Source organism: Hylobates moloch, unplaced genomic scaffold (assembly GCF_009828535.3).
Source record: "Hylobates moloch isolate HMO894 unplaced genomic scaffold, HMol_V3 SCAFFOLD_7, whole genome shotgun sequence".
NCBI classification, from domain to species: Eukaryota; Metazoa; Chordata; class Mammalia; order Primates; family Hylobatidae; genus Hylobates; species Hylobates moloch.
The window spans coordinates 27,151,478-27,172,954 of NW_026652282.1; the positions used below are offsets into that span (position 1 = coordinate 27,151,478).

Below are 21,477 nucleotides of genomic sequence, written 5' to 3' on the forward strand. Positions count from 1 at the left end.
ATTTTTTCTTAATTTGTTACCTAGAATCAATCCATGTTTTTCTTCAAGCCTATCAGGTCTATCCTAGTTTTTCACCTTGCCACCAGCCCTTGTAGATTAGTATGCTCATAGATTGGTATAATTGAATCAGGGTTTCCAAAATATTGTGTCTAAAGTGGACTTCGGAAAACATCATTTGTGTCAGACCAAGGAAGGAAGTAAAAAAATGGCACATTAGCAAAGCAAGATTTTCTCTCAACCATATCATCATCACAGAAAGAGAAGAAAGAGTGGGGGAACAGGAAAAGGAAGAATGGGAGGAGGAAAAAAGGAAGAAGAAGGGAAGGAGGAAGGAAGAAAGGAAGAGAGGAAGGGTTTTAGAATGATTTTTATTGAGGCACACTAGAATCACATAAATATGATTGTCTTCAATAATTCAAGTCAACGTGGAGGCAAGAAATCCAGATATACCAGTCCTCAATACCATTAATCCGACGAAGCAAATCTTCACTCATTAATTCTGTTTCACCCATATAGACCCTACTTAGAACTGTCAGAAGTAGAAAATAGAGATCTTGAATTTAAAAATTTTAGTATTAATTTGAATTTTTGTGAGAACTAACAACTTATTTCCCTTTTGAGCCTTAATCATCTTGCATATAAAATAGTTATAATAACAGTCACCTTATAATGTTACTTTAAAATAAAATACATGTATGTGTGCTTATGTGTTCCCCACCATAGAATTCAACATAGTGTCAATAGTTATAATAACAGTCACCTTATAATGTTACTTTAAATTAAAATATATGTATGTGTGCTTATGTGTTCCCCACCATAGAATTCAACATAGTGTCAATAACTTCTAGTTCACTTCCTTACAAAATTACTGTTAGAATTAAATAAAATAATGTGTTTGGAGGCGCCTGGAAAACTGTAGGTTAGCTCAAAAAACTTACAAAGTAATAAGATGATACTTGCAAAAATAGCTTTAGCTATGTACATATCCTCATGATTCATTTTATGCCGACATTGAGAATGAACTTGTTTTACTCAATAATACCTTGAAGACTTATTGAAGTTCTAAATATTCTACATGCAAAAACAAAATTGTACTGCGTTCCCTAGAGTATTTTCAATCATGATAAAACACCGTCTAACTGCAGTGCATACTTTTTAGATGCAAGCCATATTTGACTTTGAAACTATGCTGACACAGAGAGAAAATGCAGTGTTGATTAGCTTTCTAAGCCCCGCTAGATTTTCAAGATAATCACAGTCTACTCCACATTTTAGTTGTATAAATGTGGCCTTAATCTGTATTGATGTGACCTCCAAAACTTAAAATGGTTTCAAACCCATGGACCTCTGACCTCTGGTGGTAGTTAATTGCAAATGGTCTTCATGTTCATATACACACAGAGTGTTACTTTCACATTAACTAAATAATATGTCTCATGAATATTTGTGCTGTTTCAAATATTCCTTGCTATTGGGATTCATACAATAAAATACCATTGCAAAGCATTTGTGTCAGAAAAAAACTCTTGCTTTCAAGTGACAGAAGCCCAATTCAAACTAAAAACGAAATTTGGGGATGCACACGCCTGAAAAGAATATGGATAAATCTGAGCATGCATGAATAGATCTAGTGGCACAAACCATGAATATAGGACTCCATCTCTTTAAATAGCTCAGCTTTATTTCCTGCCTTTGAGCTTTATTCTCATGCATACTTTAACACTGTGTAGGTGGTTGCCAGCAGGTACAGGTTTATAAAGGCAAATCCCAACAGATAAAAGGGACTGCCTCACTCTCAACAGTCCCAGCAAAGGTTCTGAAACTGTCTCAAATTAGGTAGCCCATGTCCATCGGGGAGGTAATTACTGTGATCCGGGATATGGAATACTTTGATAGGCCAGGCCTAAGATACATACCCACCACTGCAGCCAAGGGTAGAGTCTAAATCACCCAACGTGAATGGACCAAGAGTAAAAAAGGGAGGGATGTTTTACAATAGGAAAATTGGGGTACTGGTACCTCAATAAGGGGAACGGATGCTGACCAGCAAAAATATGATGGCCATTAGAGCTTTGTAGAATACATAGTGGTCACTTACGATAACACATTTTCTCAATATGTGTGGCTCTTAAAGTGTTTTGATCCTTAAAAGGAAATTCTCACATTTGAAAAGCTTGAGAATCACTAAATCAATTCTTTTTTCTATAGGAGTATATGGACTGATATAGATCAAATACACAGATGAGTAACTGAAGTTTCTGTCTCTCAATTTAGTTGATCAGTGTAGTGAGTATGATGCCTGAGATATCTGCTTTGAAACTTCTTTTGCCTATGAGTCACTAGCTCAGTGAGTTTTCTCGGTCCAATAGGTAACTTCACAAAGCATTGCCTTCTCTAGGGAGCAGAAAACAGCATGAAAAGAGAATCTCACAAAGCACATTTTCAGCAAGAATTTTTGAATTGAAGTGTTTATTCCGGAATCAACTGAAGTATCCAGGTTAGGTGCTTACAGAATGCGTTTATGAATTTCCTTAATGCTAATTTGGAATTAGTTATGCATTCTACATATAAAGGCCTTTACACTTACTTCCATGAGATAAGTTAACACAAAGTAATTTTATGGGGTTAATTATGATGGTGAACTCCAAATGAGCACAATTGTTAGTATCGTTACATACTCCTGAGTGGCAAGTGCTCCCCTTCCCCTCCTATACTTTTCTAGCTACTTGGAAGTTCATTCTTCTATGGAAGGAAAATCTGTAGTGTCATAAGAGATCATTCACAATTATTTTATGCATAAGGGTTTTTTTATATAAAAGTAAGTACTTGCATGAGAAATCCTATTTTCATCACTCATTCTTTCAGCCATGTTGAGCCATGTGGTTTAAATCTCATATAATGCTACATAAATGACAGGCTCCTGTCTATTCACAAAATCATACTATCCTTCAATTTCACCATAATTCTTAGACCTCCAAATCTTCTTCCTTCACACATTGCAGCTAAGTAGTTTAATCTTAATAATTTAGATTTTCATTAAAGAAGATTCTGATTTTTTCTATTTTTTTTTTTTTTTTTTTTTTTTGAGATGGAATTTCACTGTTGTTGCCCAGGCTGGAGTGCAATGGCGCGATCTCGGCTCACCACAACCTCCACCTCCTGGGTTCAAGCGATTCTCCTGCCTCAGCCTCCCAAGTAGCTGGGATTACAGGCATGCACCACCAGGCCCGGCTAATTTTGTATTTTTAGTAGAGACGGGGTTTCTCCATGTTGGTCAGGCTGGTCGCGAACTCCCAACCTCAGCTGATCCACCTGCCTCGGCCTCCCAAAGTGCTGGGATTACAGGTGTGAGCCACTGCGCCCGGCCTCTGATACATTTTAACTAAAAAAAGTTGATTGTACAAAACAATAATTCAAATGATATTTGCAAACAACCCAAATTTATTCACTTTTTTCTTCTCCCTTTCCTCCTCGTCTTTTAACAGTTCTTCTTTTTAAATTTATTATTTTTAATTGACAAATAGAAATTGTATAAATTTATAATATACAGCATGGTTCATATATATATAAACATACATTGTGGAATGATTAAATCAAGTTAATTAACATAGGCATTACTTCACATACTTACTGATATGATTAGGTTTCGTGTCCCCACCCAAATCTCATCTCGAATTGTAATCCCCATAATTCCCACGTGTGGAGGGAGGTACCTGGTGGGAGGTGATTGAATCATGAGAGTGGTTTCTTCCATGTTGTTCTCTTGATAGTGAGTGAGTTCTCATGAGATCTCATGGTTTTATAAGGGGCTCTTCCCCTCTTGCTTCTCTCTTCTCTCTCCTGCCACCTTGTGAAGAAGGTGCCTGCTTCCCCTTCCACCATGATCCTAAGTTTCCTGAGGCCTCCCCAGCCATGCGGAGCTGTGAGTCAATTAAACTTCTTTCCTTTATAAATTACCCGGTCTCAGGTAGTATCTTTATAGCAGTGTGAGAACAGAATAATACACTTGCCTTTTTTATGGTGAGAACATTAACATTTACTCTGTTAGGGATTTTCAAATATATCATATATTATTATTAACTATAGTCACCATGATGTACAATAGAGCTCTTGAACTTATTTCTCCTATCTAACTGAAATTTTGTACCTTTGACCAACATCTCCCCACTTCTCCTGCCCCCAGCCACTGGTAACCACTATTCTACTTTCTGCTTCCATGAGTTAGACAACCTTATTAAATAAATCTTTCTTGATGCTTCTCTTGTATACTGTTACATATGTCTACATTTCTATGACTTTTATTTGAAAGTCTAAAATCATATTTTTGCAGCAACATGAATGCAATTGGAGGCCATTATCTTAAGTGAAGTAACTCAGAAACGAAAAGTCAAAAACTGCATGTTCTTACTTATAAGTAGAAGCTAAATAATGTGTACACATGGACATTGAGTGTGGAATGATAAACATTGGAGACTTGGGAGAGTGGGAGGGTGAGAGGTGGGTAAGGGATGAGAAATTACTTAATATGTACAGTTAACATTTTTCAGGTGATAGTTACACTAAAAGCCCAGATGTCACCACTACACAACATATCCATGAAACAAAACTGCACTTGTACCCCCTAAATTTACACAAATAAAAAATAAATAAAATGATGTATTTTGTCACCCAGTTAAGGAAACCCAGAAAACTTACTTGTCACCTTGTTTCTCACATTATGTTTTTTTTCTTTTCTTTTCTTTTCTTTTCTTTCTTTCTTTCTTTCTTTCTTTCTTTTTTTTTTTTAGGTGGGAGTCTTCTTCTATTGCCCAGGCTGGAGCGCAGTGGCACAATCTCAGTTCACTGCAACCTCCACCTCCGGGGTTCAAGTGATTCTCTGCCTCAGCCTCCCGAGTAGCTGGGACTACAGGCATGCACCACCACGCTTGGCTAGTTTTTTTTGTTTTGTTTTTTGTTTGTTTGTTTTGTATATTTAGTAGAGACGGGGTTTCACTATATTGGCCAGGCTGGTCTTGAACTCCTGACCTCATGATCTGCCCGCCTTGGCCTCCCAAAGTGCTGGGATTACAGGCATGAGACACTGCGCCCAGCCTTTCTCATATTATTTTTAAATGCATCATTCCTAGTATTGTCTGGACATATTCATTTACATTCCTATCTGTCATTCTAATCCCTGCATGTGTTTTAGTCTTAACTCTACACTTAAAATGCATTTGGTGCTCACCCACTGGTCCTTTCTCTAGTCATCCATTAGTTGGCTGAAGTTCATCCCCTTGTACTTTTCTCAAGAAGAGCTCATGATAACAATATCCCTTTGCAGTCTTGCATATTCAACCCTGAGTCCAGCAAGCCTATGGATGCCATTTTTCCAGCAGCATGTGTTCCTCTTTCTGTCTGTGTCACATTTTGGTAATTTTGCAATATTTCAAACGTTTTCATTATTATTATATCTGTTATGGTGATTTGTGATCAGTGATCTTTGATGTTACAACAACAATTGTTTCAGAGTGCCACAAACTATGACCATATAAGATGTGTGTGTTCTGACTGCTCCACCAACTGGCCATTCTCCCATCTCTCTGCCTCTCTTCGGGCCTCCTTATTCCCTGAAAGTCAACAATATTGAAATTAGGCCAACTGATAAACGTACAATGGCTTCTAAGTGTTCAAGTGAAAGGAAGAGTTGCCCATCTCTCACTTTAAATCAAAAGCTAGAAATGATTAAATTTAGTGAGAAAGGTATGTCAGAAGCTGCGATAGACTGAAAGCTAGGCCTCTTGTGCCATACAGCCAAGTTGTGAATGTAAAGAAAAAGTTCTTGAAGGAAATTAAAAGTGTTACTCCAGTGAACACACAAATGACAAGATTGTGAAACAGCCTTATTTCTGATATGGAAAAAGTCTGACTAGTTTGCGTAGATCAAACCAATGCCAACACGCCCTTAAGGCAGCGGTCCGCAACCCCTTTTTGGCATCAGGGACCAATTTCGCAGAAGACAATTTTTCCACAAACCAGAGTTGGGAGGGGGATGGTTTCGCGATGAAGCTGTTCCGCTTCAGATCATCAGGCATTAGTTAGATTCTCATAAGGAGCACGCAACCTAGATCCCTTGCATGTGCAGTTCACAGGGTTTTGGGCTCCTGTGAGAATCTAATGCTGCCGCTGATCTGACAGGAGGTAGAGCTCAGGTGACAGTGCTCGCTCCCCTGCCACTCACCTCCTGCTGTGTGGCCTGGTTCTTAACAGGCCACAGCCTGGTATTGGCCTGTGGCCCAGGGGTTGGGGACCCCTGCCTTAAGCCAGAGCCTAATACAGATCAAGGCCCTAACTTCAATTATTTGAAGTCTGAGAGAGGTGAGAAAGTTGCAGAAGAAAAGTTGGAAGCTATCCGAGGTAGGTTCATGAGGTTTAAAGAAAGAAGCCATCTCCATAACGTAAAAGTGCAAGATAAAGCAGCAAGTGCTGATGGCAAAGCTGCAAGAAGTTACCTAGAAGATCCAGCTAAGACATGTGGTAAAGGTGGCTACGCTAAAGAACAGATTTTCAATATAGATGAAACAGCGTTCTATTGGAAGAACATGCCATCTAGGACGTTCACAGCTGGAAAGAAGTCAATGCCTGGCTTCAAAGCTTCAAAAGACAGGCTGACTTTCTTGTCTGGGGCTAATACAGCTGGTGATTTTAAGTTGAAGCAAATATTTATTTACCATTCTAAAATCCTTGTGCCCTTAGGAATAATGCTAAATCGACTCTGCCTGTGCTCTACAAGTGGGACAACAAAGCATGGATAACATATGTGTTTACAGCGTGGTATACTGAATTTTTAAGCCCACTGTCAAGAGCTACTGCTCAGAAAAAAAAAAAAAAAATGATTTCTTTCAAAATATTACTGCTCATTGACAGTGCATTTGGTCACCCAAAACCTCTGATGGAGATGTGCAAGGAGATTAATGTTGTTTTCGTGCCTGCTAACACAACATTCATTCTGCAAACCATGCATAAATGAGCAATTTTGACTTTTAACTCTTATTATTTAAAAAATACAGTTTGTAAAACTATAGCTGCCATAGATGATAATTTCTCTGATGGATCTGTACAAAGTAAATTGAAAGCCTTCTAGAATGAATACGCCATTTCTAGATGCCATTAAGAACATATGTGATTCATGAAAGGAGGTCAAAATATCAACATTAAGAAGAGTTTGGAAGAAAATGATTTTAACCCTCATGAATGACTTTGAGGCATTCAAGACCTCCACTGAAGGTGTGGTGGAAATAGCAACATAACTAGAATAAGAAGTGAAGCCTGAAGATGTGACTGAATTGCTGCAATCCCATGATAAAACTTGAATGGATACATTGCTTAGTGTGGATGAGCAAAGAAAACAGTTTCTTGAGATGGAATCTACTCCTGGTGAAGATTCTGTGACCACTGTTGAAATGACAACAAAGGATTTAGAATACTCTATAAAATTAGTTGATAAAACAGCAGCAGGTTTTGAGAGGATTGACTCAAAATTTTAAAGAAGTTCTACTATGGATAAAATTCTATCAAACAGCATCACATGCTACATAAAAATCTTTCCTGAGAGGAAGAGTCAATTGATGCAGCCAACTTCATTGTTATCTTATTTTAAGAAATTGCCGCAGCTGCCCTAACCTTCAACAACCACCACCCTGATTAGTCAGCAGCCATCCACATCAAGACAAGACCCTCCCCCAGCAAAAAGATTATGACTCTCTGAAGGCTCAGATGATTGTTAGTATTTTTAAGCAATAAAGTATTTTTAAATTAAGGTATGCATATTATTTTTTAAGACATAATGCTATTGCACACTTCATAGACTACAGTATAGTATGAACACAACTTTTATATACACTGGGAAACCACAAATTTTGTGAGACTTGCTTTATTGTGATATTCATTTTATTACTGTGGTCTGAAACCAAACCTGCAATATCTCTGAAGTATGTCTGTATACTCTACTGCCTTTACATTTGAAGGACAGCTTGGCTAGATATAACATCTTTAGCTCATTCTTTTGTTCCATGAGTAATTTATGAGACACTCTCCAGTTTCCTTTGGCCTGCACTGATACTATGAAGAAATCTGAGGTAGCCTGAGTGACTTGAACTTTTTGCCTGGTTGTCCAGTGTACTGTTTCTTTAGCTTTAAGTTTCAGTAAATTTACCAGGACATGCTTCAATGTAGACCATTCTATGTCACTGTTTTCCTGGCATGCAATGTAAAGATTGTCTTTCGTTTCAGGAAAGTTTTTTGAATTACATATTTAAATATTTGTCCCATTCCATATTTTGTTTTTCTCCTCTGGGATGTTCTTTTTCTGTCTTTATAACTATTTTTTTCTCTCCAATCTCTTTTAACTATTTTGATACTTCTGCATCATTAGGTTTGCTAGTTTTACTTCTATCTTCTATTTCCCTACTTCTTGTTGGCTATAATATGTATAACAATGTCTATGATCTCTTGCTTTCCTTCCAATTCTGTCTTTATTTCTATCATTCTGCCATTTTTTTCCAAATATTCTTTTTTGTTTGTTTGTTTGTTTTTGAGACAGAGTCTCACTCTGTCGCCAGGCTGGAGTGCAGTGGCGCAATCTCGGCTCACTGCAACCTCCGCCTCCTGGGTTCAAGCGATTCTCCTGCCTCAGCCTCCTGAGTAGCTGGGACTATAGGCACGTGCCACCATGCCCAACTAATTTTTGCATTTTTAGTACAAACGGGGTTTCACCATGTTGGCCAGGATGGTCTCTATCTCTTGACTTTGTGATCTGTCTGCCTCAGCCTCTCAAAGTGCGGGATTACAGGCGTGAGCCATCGCACCCGGCCTTTTTCCTAATATTCTATCATGTTCTGTCAACTCACTTCTTTATCTTCCTGATGTCTGTCCATTTTTTCCCTGAGTTCTTATATTCCATCTTTGTGACTTTTCTTCAGAGAGGCAATTGCTTTCATTATTAAAAAAAAATTGTCACCATCATAGGTCACCATATTTGGTCACCAAACATTTGGTCATCATCAGAAGTTGGGTTCCCTCTGAAGAAAACAAAGGTGTGAGGGCAAGTTGTAATTTGGGAGATAATCCCAAGAAATATTGGGGTGAGTTTGATAAACTGAGACCAGGAAGGGATGACAGTGAATGCAGAGTGCATGAATGAGTCAATTACTGCTATAACAAGTGGATCCCAACCCCTCTGAGTTCCTCTAGGAGACTTTGTAAAACAGGGATTATAAAACTTTAATACGCATACAAAGCATCTGGGGATTTTTAGAAAACACAAGTTCTCATTCAGCAGGTCTGAGATAAGGTCTGAGATTCTGCATTTCTCATAAAACAATCCCAGACAATGCTGAGTAACAGGGATGCAGAATTCATCTCAGCACTGTCCCTCCCTCACATTTCCCAGGGTGAGGCAATTCCTGTCTGTAATTGGTTGAGGAATGTTCCTGGGGCTATAAGCTCTCTGGCACTTTCAGCTTGCTCTGCCTGTCAGAAAATCAGCCAGAGAAAGCTGTCATGAAGTCAAAGAGGCATGCAGCAAAAAGTCGTCAGCCTGTCTAGAAACTTTGAGTGCAAAGGGGATGACGCATCTGCTACTCACACTTTTCATCAGTTCTAAGGCAACATTTTTCTGGAGAATGTTCTTTATGTGTCAGTAAGTTTTACTCCCCTATGATACAATTTTTTATGTAATATCTCTGTGCCTGTTTTTTTTATTACTCATAATGAAATAGATTATATTCTCCTGAGGTCAGCTATTTCTAGTACTAGAAGTAAGGCTGGATAATGGGCAAGGGCAACTTCACAAATCAAAGGCTAAATCTCTGCTACTACCGTAAGGACAAATTACTTCCTACAATTATGATTCCCCTTTGTGATCCATTGTGCAGCCCCAGCTCCTTTACTTCTCTGACCCACATTGGGCCTTTTGAGCTTCTGCTACCAACCAAGCCAATTGACGCATTTCCTGCATCTATGGTTACAAACAATGAGTATCACTGTAGCACATCCAAGTAAGTCCCTCACCTTCTTTCAGTATATTTTTTCTGGAATTTTCTGAGATCTTCCTCTCTTGGCTCTTCTCATCATTCTTAATGACTTATTCTGTTCACTACCTCCTATACAGCTTATACTCAGCCTCAGCTTCATTTGATAGGCTTACATAAATGCATATAAATATAATACATATATATAAATATATTAATATAATGTATTTTGGAATATGAAGATTATTTGTCTCCTGGTTTCATTCAAAATGGGATTTGTTAACATTTTCTCCCCTTCTTGCTTTTTTAATATTTTCAGGAGAAAACAGAGAAAGGCACTCACACTATTAGTTTTCAAACACTAATTGAGTCGTCTTATGTGCCAGGCTGATCACAATGCAATTAAAAGTGAATATGACACTGTCCCAGGCCTCAACTTGTTCCCAATCCTGTACATTGACTGTCAGTGCAACATGGGTAAAACCATTAGACTTCTCTAACCTTCAATTTTCCACATATGAAATCAAGATATTTAAATATTTTAGTATATAACATCTATAAGGCATACTGTAGATGGATAAAATATTGTAAATTAATTTATACACATGTTGAGAGATGATTCTTTTATTTATTTAGGAGGATTTAAAGAATTTAGTTATCTAAATGCCAGTTACGTAGGAGAATAAGGCAACCCCAGTAAGAAAGAACAACTGTTTTTCATACTTGCTTAATATAGACAAGAGGCAATTGGTTTGAATTAGAGTAAAAGTTTTTCGTAGTTACATATTAGAAAAAATTATTTCACTTTTTATACTTTATTTTTTAATCGATCATAATAATTATACATATTTATGGGGAATATAGTGACATTTCAATACTGTATAGTGACCAGATCAGAGTAATTAGTATATCCATCATCTCAAACATTTATCATTTATTTCTGTTGGGAACAGACAGGATTTCGTTTTATGGCTGAATAGTATTCTATTGTATATATGAGCCACATTTTCTTTATATATCTGTTGTTGGACATTTAGGTTGATTCCATATCTTGGCTATTGTAAATACTATTGTAATAAACATGAGGCTGTAGCTATCTGTTCAACATACTGATTTCCTTTTCTTTGGATAAATACCAAGTAGTGGGATTACTGGGTCATATGGTAATTCTATTTTTAGTTTTTTGAGAAATATCCACACTGTTTTCCTTAATGTCTTTACTAATTTACAGCCGTTTTCTCTGCATCCTCACCAGCATTTCTTATTTTCTGTCTTTTTGATAATAGCTATTCTAACTGGGATAAGATGATGCCTCATTGTGGTTTTAATTTAAATTTCCCTGGTAATTAGTGATGTTGAGCATTTTTTCATACTTGTTCACCATTTGTTTGCCTTTTCCTGAAAAATCTCCATTCACATCCTTTGCCCATTTAAAAATAATATTATTGCTTTTTACTGTTGAGTTGTTTGAATTCCCCATATATTCTTGATATTAGTCTTTTGGATAATTGATATTTCATAAATTGTGCGTGTTTTAAATGTATAATGTGATAAGGTTTTTTTTTTAAGTCTGGCTTCATTTATTAAGCATGATGCACTTGAGATTCATTCATGTTATTATGTCCAAGCTTCTTTTGTGACAGCAAAACCCTTGGCAACAATTTGGTAAGTTTTAAACACATTAGCCAGGTGTGGTGGCTCACACCTGCAATCTCAGGCCGAATTGGGCAGATTGCTGGAGCCCAAGAGTTTGAGACCAGCCTGGGCAACAGGGCAAAACCCCATCTCTACAAAATATATAAAAATTAGACAGGCATCGTGATGCGTGCCTGTGGCCCCAGCTACTCAGGAGGCTGAGTCTGGGAGGTCGAGGCTTCAGTGAGCTGTGATTGCACCACTGCACTTCAACCTGGGCAACAGAGCGAGACTCTGTCTCAAAACAACAACAAAAACATGACTACAATCAAGAAAATGAACATATTCATCGCTCTCAAAAATGATTTATTTGTAAATATCTACAATGGCTAGATGTCATGGAAAGGTAGATTTTTCACTCAATTGAAGTAATAATTGTATTATAATAATCAAATCTAATCTGAAAAAAGCATAGACCACCAAAGATATGGATTTATTGTCCTTTGAGATGTTCAGTGAGGTAGGAGTTTTTAATTATGGTTCTCGAGTAAAACAGAACAACACACACACACACGCACACACATGAGAGAGTGATTATAAAGATCATAGAGTTGGCCGGGTGTGGTGGCTCATGCCTGTAATCCCAGCACTTTGGGAGGCCGAGGCAGGTGGATCACCTGAGTTCAGGAGTTTGAGACCATCCTGGCTAACATGGTAAAACCCCGTTTCTACTAAAAATACAAAAAATTAGCCGGGCGTGGTGATGCTCACATGTAATCCCAGCAACTCAGGAGGCTGAGGTGGAAGAATTGCTTGAACCCGGGAGGCGGAGGTTGCAGTGAGCTGAGATCATGCCATTGTACTCCAGCTTGGGCAACAAGAGTGAAATCCCTTCTCAAAAAAAAAAAAAAAAAAAAAAAAAAAGATTATACCGTTATGAGTTATGGAGGCTGAGAAGTCCCACGATCTGCCCTCTGCAACCTGGAGACCCAAAAAGCTAGCGGTGCAGCTCCAGTCCAAGTCTAAAGGCCTGAGAACCAGGAGTACCAAAGCAAACCTATGCCAAGTGCTTGTGCGTGAACTATTTATAACTATTTTGAACTAAGAATAATTTGCAGCCCAGCAGTGGTATGTGGACCACGACTTGAGCAGCATTGAATTTGAAAATAAACAATCTTGTTTTCTTACACACACACCACACAAATATACACACAAAAATAAGCTCTCATTCTATGAACTTTTCTGTATTGCCACGCTGAAGTTTCCAGGTATTTATATCTAAGAGAATATAGGTTTCCCAATCTTCTATCCTTGATGACACAGGGGCAAAAACTGGCTTCTTCTATTACTCCACTTCCCTTGAGAGTTTTCCTACATTTTATAGCTAATAAGAAAAATGTTATAATTCTAAAAAAGAAAAACAAGTAAGTCCTGTCTGTCGTATCACAGTGTTTTCTAGAATTACCTTGCAGCAAAAAACGCAAAGTCTACCAAAAAATTTAGTTAGACATAAATCTTTGGTTCTTGGAAACCTAAAGTTTTCCTTCTATCGCATGGGTTCCTAGAAGACACTTTTTCCTCTAGACATGGATATTCTCATGGTGGGTCTACATATGTTTAACAAGTGGGAGACATAAACTTTGCTATGATCCCATTTTTGTCTGGAAGTTTTTCATTCTTCACTTATATCCCAGCATGTCAAACGGGAACTAACCACTATTATTTATTACTTAGAAATGGAAGAGCAACAGTAAGTGTGTATATTCTTCCAGCCAACAATTAATTTTTATTTGACTGCAAGTGAGCCACTCATAGTTATTAAACACTGGCTATAATAAAAATAAATACAATTATTGCACAAGCATCATATATTATTAAACCATTTTTCAATGAACAGCTTTGAGTTTTTAGAATCATTGACTCTTGGACCTAGAAGACACTTTTAAAAATTCTATATCACAATCTAAATTTTTCAAAATCAATATTATAAACAGTACATTATCATTAAGATAATTTGGAAAATATACAAAGACAAAAAAAATCACATCTAGTCCCATTATCTCAATATAGTCTCTTTGAGTATTACACGTCCTTTCTTCTAGCTTACTTTTTATGCAAAAATGATTCGTTTATTAAAAATGTAACAGTAAGTAATACTACATACAATATTGCTTAATGATTTTTCTCTTAATATTAAAACAGAAGTATTTTTCTACACTATTACATAATCTTCACAAATGGCATTTTATATAGTTCTGCAATGCCGAGACCAGCTCGGTTGGTCATGGAGACCCTAACCCAGCGGTGCTAGAGGAATTAAAGACACACACAGAGAAATACAGAGTGTGGAGTGGGAAATCAGGGGACTCACAACCTTCAGAGCTGAGGGCTCCGAACAGAGTTTGACCCACATATTTATTGACAGCAAGCCATTGTTTCTATAGATTGTAGATTAACTAAAAGTATTCCTCATGGGAAATAAAGGGATGGGCCGAAATAAAGGGATGGGCTCTGGCTAGTTACCTGCAGCAGGAACATGTCCTTAAGGCACAGGTTGCTCATGCTATTGTTTGTGGTTTAGGAATGCCTTTCAGTGGTTTTCCACTCTGGGTGGGCCAGGTGTTCCTTGCCCTCATTCCAGTAAACCCACAACCTTCAGCGTGGTCATCATGGCCATCATGAACATGTCACAGTGCTGCAGAGATTTTGTTTGTGGCCAGTTTTGGGGCCAGTTTATGGCCAGATTTGGGGACCTGTTCCCGACACTGCAAAATAATTTCTCTAATGCTATATCACAGATTAAACATTCTTTTTTATCTTCTTTTAATTAATATTTAATGATACATTAATTTTCATGATCATAAATTACACTGAACTTAATAAATTATGCAAAAAATGATCTTGACTCTGCAATGTCACTTACACTAACTCTTTCATTTTTTATGGTATGTTTTTCACTCTACAGGTAGAATAAAAATTAAAGTTTAGCCCAACCCGGTGACTCCATTAAGTCTTAATTTAAATAATTTAAACTGAGTTTTATTTGAATGGGCCCAGATTTCAGATTTTCCTTGCAGCTACTATTGTTTCTAAGAAGCTCACAGGGTTTACTCTACCTCATGGCATTGTGGGAAGACAGTGTTGTCCATAACGTGGTATTGATCTGGTCCCATCCTTGGGTGCTCTATTGGCACTTGCTGTTGAAGATTTTGGCTGATGCAACTTGTGGACTGCTCTTCCGGACAACTTGGCTCTATCTTAGTTCTCAGGGGTGCCTATGAAACCCCTCAAGAAGTCTCAGTATGTGTCAGTTGGCTTTAGTAGCATGATAAAATATTTTTAAATTTAGTGGTTTAAAATAACTATCTAGCTCATGATTCTGCTGGGCACTTCATTGTCTGGACCAGGCTCAAGGAATTTCAGCTGAGTTGTTCATGTATTCATGGTTAGTTGGCATGTCAATGGATAACCGATTGGCCTCACCATTCAAATGTCTGGTGGTTGACAGGTACAACAGGAGTTACTAGCCCATCTACCTTTGGTTATCTGGCGGGCTAGCTGGAGGTTTTCATGTTGCCACTGAAAAAAAAGCAGCTATTACAAAAGCAGACAGAGGGGAAAACTCCACTGTGCAATTGCTTTTCAACTCACTTTTCAAGTTTACATAATATTTTCTAATGTCCCATTGGCTAAAGCAAGTGTAGGGGTACACTATTAAAGGGCATGGATAGATGGAAAGAAATAATTTGTGGCCATTTTTATAAATTACAACATGCTGTGATTGCCATTCAGTTACCAAGTGGGCCAGGCGCTGTGGCTCACATCTGTAATCCCAGCACTTTGGGAGGCCAAGGCAGGCAGATCACCTGAGGTCAGGAATTCGAGACCACCCTGGACAACATGGTGAAACCCTGTCTCGACTAAAAATACAAAAACTTTTCTGGGCATGGTGGCACGTGCCTGTAATCACAGCTACTCAGGAGACTGAGGCAGGAGAATCGCTTGAACCCAGGAGACAGATATTGCAGTGAGCTGAGATCGCACCACTACACTCCAACCTGGGCAACATAGTGAGACTCTGTCTCAAAAAAAATTAAATTACCAAGTGCCATAGCAACCCACTCTGGTATACTAACCAATTAGACTAGGTAACCTTTGGGGGCATATGGAAATAGTGCCATTTAAGAGCCAAGGGCAGCTCTGGAGTACTAGCTCTAGTTTTCTCTGTCTAACCACTCCATCGTCCCTTGTTTCTGGGATAAGCAGGGAAATGACCCCACCTCAGGCTTATCTTCAACCTCTCCTATATACATCCTGTCTACCTGCCAGGATTCTTAGTTGCAGACAACAGGATCTGCTGATTTAGGCATAAAATGTATATCAGAATATGTTAGGCAGATACTGTGAGAGGACCAAAGAAAGGACCTATATACTGTAGTCCCAGGATCGAAGCATTGAGAGATAATACAGTCTGAGACAACACACAATTATATCACAAACCCACCACTCAAATCCTTTGACACTGGATGCCAAAAACTCCACCACAGCTGAAGATCAAATGCCTCAACCCCTGAACTTTCCAGATGATCCCCTCTTCCCACATGCAACCACCAGCTCCTGTTGCTACCTCCAAGTTGAACACTTGTGCTAAGAAATTGGGTCACATGCAGAACTCTAAAGGCAAGGAAATCTGAGATGTGTAGTTTTTAAATTTCCAACTACTTTTGTCCAGAAAAGTAAGCTAGAAAGTGGTTACAATGGATGCTAAGTGACCTAATCTGCAGTATCTGTTGTAGTTTCCTATTCCAAACCCCAAGGCTAGAGAAGGGAGATCAGGATATAAGAATATGCTACCCCGCATTCATTTCTCCTACTCTTCCTACAATCTCATGAGCTTTCTACTAATGAAGTGAGTGGCTTTCTACTTTCGCTCTTGTACGTATTTGAGTAGTACATATCTACATTTCTTGACGGCATTGAGTCTTAGTGGTGGATGAAGCATTTTGGGGGTAGGGTTCAGTAGAATAATAACCTGAAGCACATATCCACGTGCAAATTATTTATGAAGGAAATTTTCTTGAAATAAACTGATAAAAAATATAGGAACAGAGCAGATAGATAAGAAAGTAGGAGAAGGTTTGCAAGATTACAATTGAGGCAAAGTCTTTAGGACAACCACAGCCTAATCCTGTGGGGTAACTCCGAAGTATGGTGCCTTAGAGTTTGTCCCAATCAGAGACAAGGGGGCTCGACTTTCATACTAGTGCATTCTTCAGCTTTTGGCTAAGGGCTTTCCCAGGAGTGTCGAAACATCTAAGTAGTTCTAGCTCTCTGCACCTGTCAGAAAAACTGACTTCAGGAGTCCAGTGACAGTCCTCCAACTGGTGGGTCTGAAGGAGGAGGTTGAAAGCAAAAGTTGGCATTGAAGTTGACAGAGGGGTGTACAGAAACAATTTTTTTAAACTACAAAGGAGGAGACCTAGAGGAAGCACAGTAGACAGTGCCCACTCTAGGTTATGTAGTCATTACCATGAAGTCCCTGCGCCTGGGTTTTAATATGCATCCTGGTATAGTGACTTGGCATTCAAAGTCTATTCCACCCTCCTTGGTTGTGCCCTCTTGTTCTTCAGTGGCTGGAAAACAAAAAACTACATTTCCCAGGCTTCCTTGCAATTAGAATCTTGGATGTGATTTAAAATCAGGCGATTGGATACTTCGATGCAAAATTTAGAAGGTGGAAGTGACACAAAGGCTGAGATTCTGCTGTTAGTACCAGGTTTTGGGGCAAGAATGATTTTGCAGGTATTTTATTTTCTGTGGCAACATTAACAGCGGTCTCAGGACCCACTCATGATGTTGAGAAACAGGACCCACTCATGATGTTGAGAAACAGGACTCAGGGCATTCATTTTGCTTGTATGAATCATAGCAGGAATGACACACGTCTGGAGCTCACAGCAGCAGTTTCCTGATCATGGTGGTTTCCTGATGATGGCAGTAACAACACAATTCTGGAGCCAGGAGCCCCCTGATCATGGAAGAGGCAGCAGCTGCCCTGATGGTCAGGTTCTAGGATGAGTCTGTGGAAGGGAATATGCACAGACTGTTGTGCATGACGGGGAGCCCCTATTTAATCACTCCTCACTCCACCAAGCTGTTTCTTCATATCAAGGCTTTCCCTTCAATAATTCCACCCACAAGACCATTTGGAAAAGGCACCAGGCCTGGAGTTTGGGAGTGCAATGGGGATGTGACTGCTGGAAATTAGTCAATCTCCACCCATTTTCCTAAGATCTTCAGCACTGTTTATTCACTACCCTGATTTTACTTCTGCAAACACTCATACCAGGGATTGAACCTCTGAGGAGTGTCAGTTTTCTCCATACCTTTACAATATCTCTCAGAGATCAATTTTGGCTAAGGGAGCTAGTTGTCTTAGTTGACCATCTTCGTTGATACTTAAACTGGAACCCATGGAATTATTTTGTAGAATAAGTTTTACAATCACTATGTTTATTCAATGCTATCTTTACTGTTGAAGGTGTTTGAAATGTTTACACTGCTGATGAGGTGTCTGAAGTCTTCAAAACGAAAACCAGTTACATTAAATTTGTTATTGGACCTTAAATTGTTCAAGGAAATTTAATTAAGACACCATTTAATCTCTGTGTTTAAGAAAAAAATGACTGCCAGATTTGTTCACTAGACGTGTAAATAAAGCAAAATCCAAGTGATCTTTTTACTCCACACACAAAATCTCTCTGACTTTAAAGACTCCATCAAGAAATAGAAACACATTTAGTTAAAGAAATATTGTAAAATTTTCAAGTATCCCAGTAATCAAAAATGCACATCGCAACAACAATAAAAGACCATCATTTATTACCAAATTAGCAAAAGATACTTTGTTAGGATTCCTCTTTTGGGTAATTGTGCAATGGATAAATGCTAGGAAAAAATCCCACGTCGTGGACAGAAAATACAGTAGTAAAACACGTTAGGAAGTGATATGAAATAAGTATCCAGAGTTAAAAATGTTCATGATGCAATATAATTTCTGGGAATTCACCTTAAAGGAGTAGTTATAAATATTTACAACAGAGATGCTACTTTAAAATATGTTAATATGATTTAATATATGACTGTTTTAGGTGGCCAGATGCATCCATATGTGTAGTGTGAGGGATGTGGAGGTTGGGATATTATAGCAGGAAAGCAAAAGATTAAAAGCAGCCCATTTTCTTTTTATTTACCAACGTTTATTTTAGGTCAGGGGATACATGCACAGCTTTGTTATATGAGTAAATTGTGTCTCGGGGTCTTGGGATACAAATGATCCCATCACCCAGGTAGTGGGCATAGCACCCAGTAGGTAGTCTTTCAACATTTGCTTCCCTTTCACCCTCACTCCTCTAATAGTACCCACTGTCTATTGTTCCCATTTTTTTTAAAAAATTATTTTTAATTTTTGTGAGTACATAGTAGGTGTATATATTTACAGGTTACATGAGATATTTTGATAAAGGCATGTAATGAATAATAATCACATCACAGTAAATGTAATATCCATCACCTCAAGTATTTATTCTTTGTATTACAAACAATCCAATTATACTCTTAGTTATTTTTAAATGTACAATTAAGTTATTATTGACTATAGTCGCCCTGTTGTGCTATCAAATAGTAAGCCTTACTCATTTTTTCTGACTCTATTTTTTCCATCTTTATGTCCTTGTATTCCCAATGTTTAGCTTCCACTTACAAAAGTGAGAACATGCAGTATTTGATTTTCTGTTTCTGTGTCAATTCTCTTAGGATAATGGCCTCCAGCTGCAACCATGTTGCTGCAAAAAACAAACAAAAAACAAAACAAACAAACAAAAAACATGACTGGGTTTTTTATGGCTGCATAGTACTCCATGGTGTATATGTACTGCACATTTTGTTTATCCAGTTCACCACTGATGGGCGTTTAGATTCATTCCATGTCATTGCTATTGTAAATAGTGCAAACAGCCCATTTTGAAGTTTTGACTACTAACAGAATTTCTGAGTTGAGAAAACTTTTCAATTTGTCTGATCACCACCACAACTAAAGCAAAAGTTTTGTAATACAAATGCAAAAGACAAAAGCACGTTGATATAGATTTTGGGGGAAGAAGATTTTTTGAATTCTTATAATTCCCTTTAGCATGTTATTTTTAAATTTTTTAATTGACAAATAAAATTGTATATATTAGACAGTTATGAGGTACAATGTGATGTTTAGATATATATTTACAATATAAAATGATTAAATCATTTGCTAATTAACAAATCTGTAACTTCACACACTTTTTTGTTGTGAAAACATTTTAAATCTCCTCTTTTAGTAATTTTGAAGTATTTGATGCATTATTATTTATTATAGTCACCATTCTATGCAATAGATCACTAAAGCTTGTTCCTCCTGTTTAACTAAAATTGTCACCCTTTGATCAACATTTCTCCTTTCCGCATTCACCCCTCTTACTCAGCATCTGGTAACCACCACTCGATTCTCTACTTTTATGAGTTCAACTTTCTTAGATCCTTTAGCATATTGTCTAGGTCAGGGTTAAATTGTACAGGGCAGACTGCACTTTAGCTAGTTCAAGCAGGAAGGAATTTGTATTAGTCCATACTCATGCTACTATTAAATACCCGAGACTGAGCAATTCATAAGGAAAAGAGGTTTAATTGACTCACAGTTCCGCATGGTTGGGGAGGCCTCAGGAAACTTAAAATCATGGCAGAAGGGGAAGCAGGCACTTTCTTTACAAGGCAAGGAGAAGTGCGCAGCAGCAAAGGCAGAAGAGCCCCTTATAAAAAACAACAGATCTTGTGAGAACTCCCTCAATGTCAAGAGAACAGCAAGGGGGAACCACCCCCATGATCCGATTATCTCCACCTGATCCCACCCTTGACCCGTAAGGATTATTACAATTCAAGGTGAGATTACAATTCAAGGGACACAGAGCCAAACCATATCAGAATTCATTATAGAATTGTGGTAGGAGCTGAAGGAAAAAACTCTAGTTGGAGTTTTCAGGAACAACTTCTGCAGACTCACCATGAAACCCGGCTATCAGGGCAGCTGCTGTCTCTTATGTGATCAGGAGGCTCCTGGTTCCAGAACTGTGTTGTTATTGCCATCATCAGGAAATCACCACGATCAAGAAACTGCTGCTGTGAGCTCCAGCGGTGTGTCATTCCTGCTATGACTCATACAAGCAAAATGAATGCCCTGAGTCCTGTCTCTCAACATCATGAGTGGGTCCTGAGACCTCTGTTAATGCTGCCACAGACGAGTGATTACATGTGGGGCTCCCCATCATAAGGGGCATATTCCCCCCACAGTGACTTCTTGAAACTCATTTGAGCTAATGCAGATTGAGACCTGACCTCTAACCCTTTCCCCATAGCCATCAATGAAAAAAAGTAGCTCATATTCCAAGAAATATGTCAACAGGCCAATACATCAAGATATCTGAAGAAGAGGATTCTTTCAAGAGAAAAGTATTTGAAAAGATTTCATCTAAAGCAGAAATATTACAACACAGCAAACACTTGTTTTAAAAAAGAATAATAAACATAATACAATATATCTTTTTATGAAAGACACACCTAAATCATCAAGGACATGCAAAGGTTGAAAGTGAAAGGTTAAAAGAAGTCATATAAGGCAAATACTTAACAAGAGAAGCCTAGTAGTTACGTTAGTATCAGACAAAATAGATTTTTTTTCAAACAAAGCATTATTAGAGTGAGAGCAGGTCAGTACAAATGACATTCATTTTGCCAAAAAAGTATAGAA

General features: G+C 38.0%; 1 pseudogene; it reads left to right on the forward strand.

Annotated features, from left to right (window-relative positions):
* The first annotated feature begins 5,651 nt into the window (after nucleotides 1-5,651).
* On the forward strand, nucleotides 5,652-7,748 carry LOC131383893 (tigger transposable element-derived protein 1-like; annotated as a pseudogene).
* Nucleotides 7,749-21,477: the final 13,729 nt, after the last annotated feature.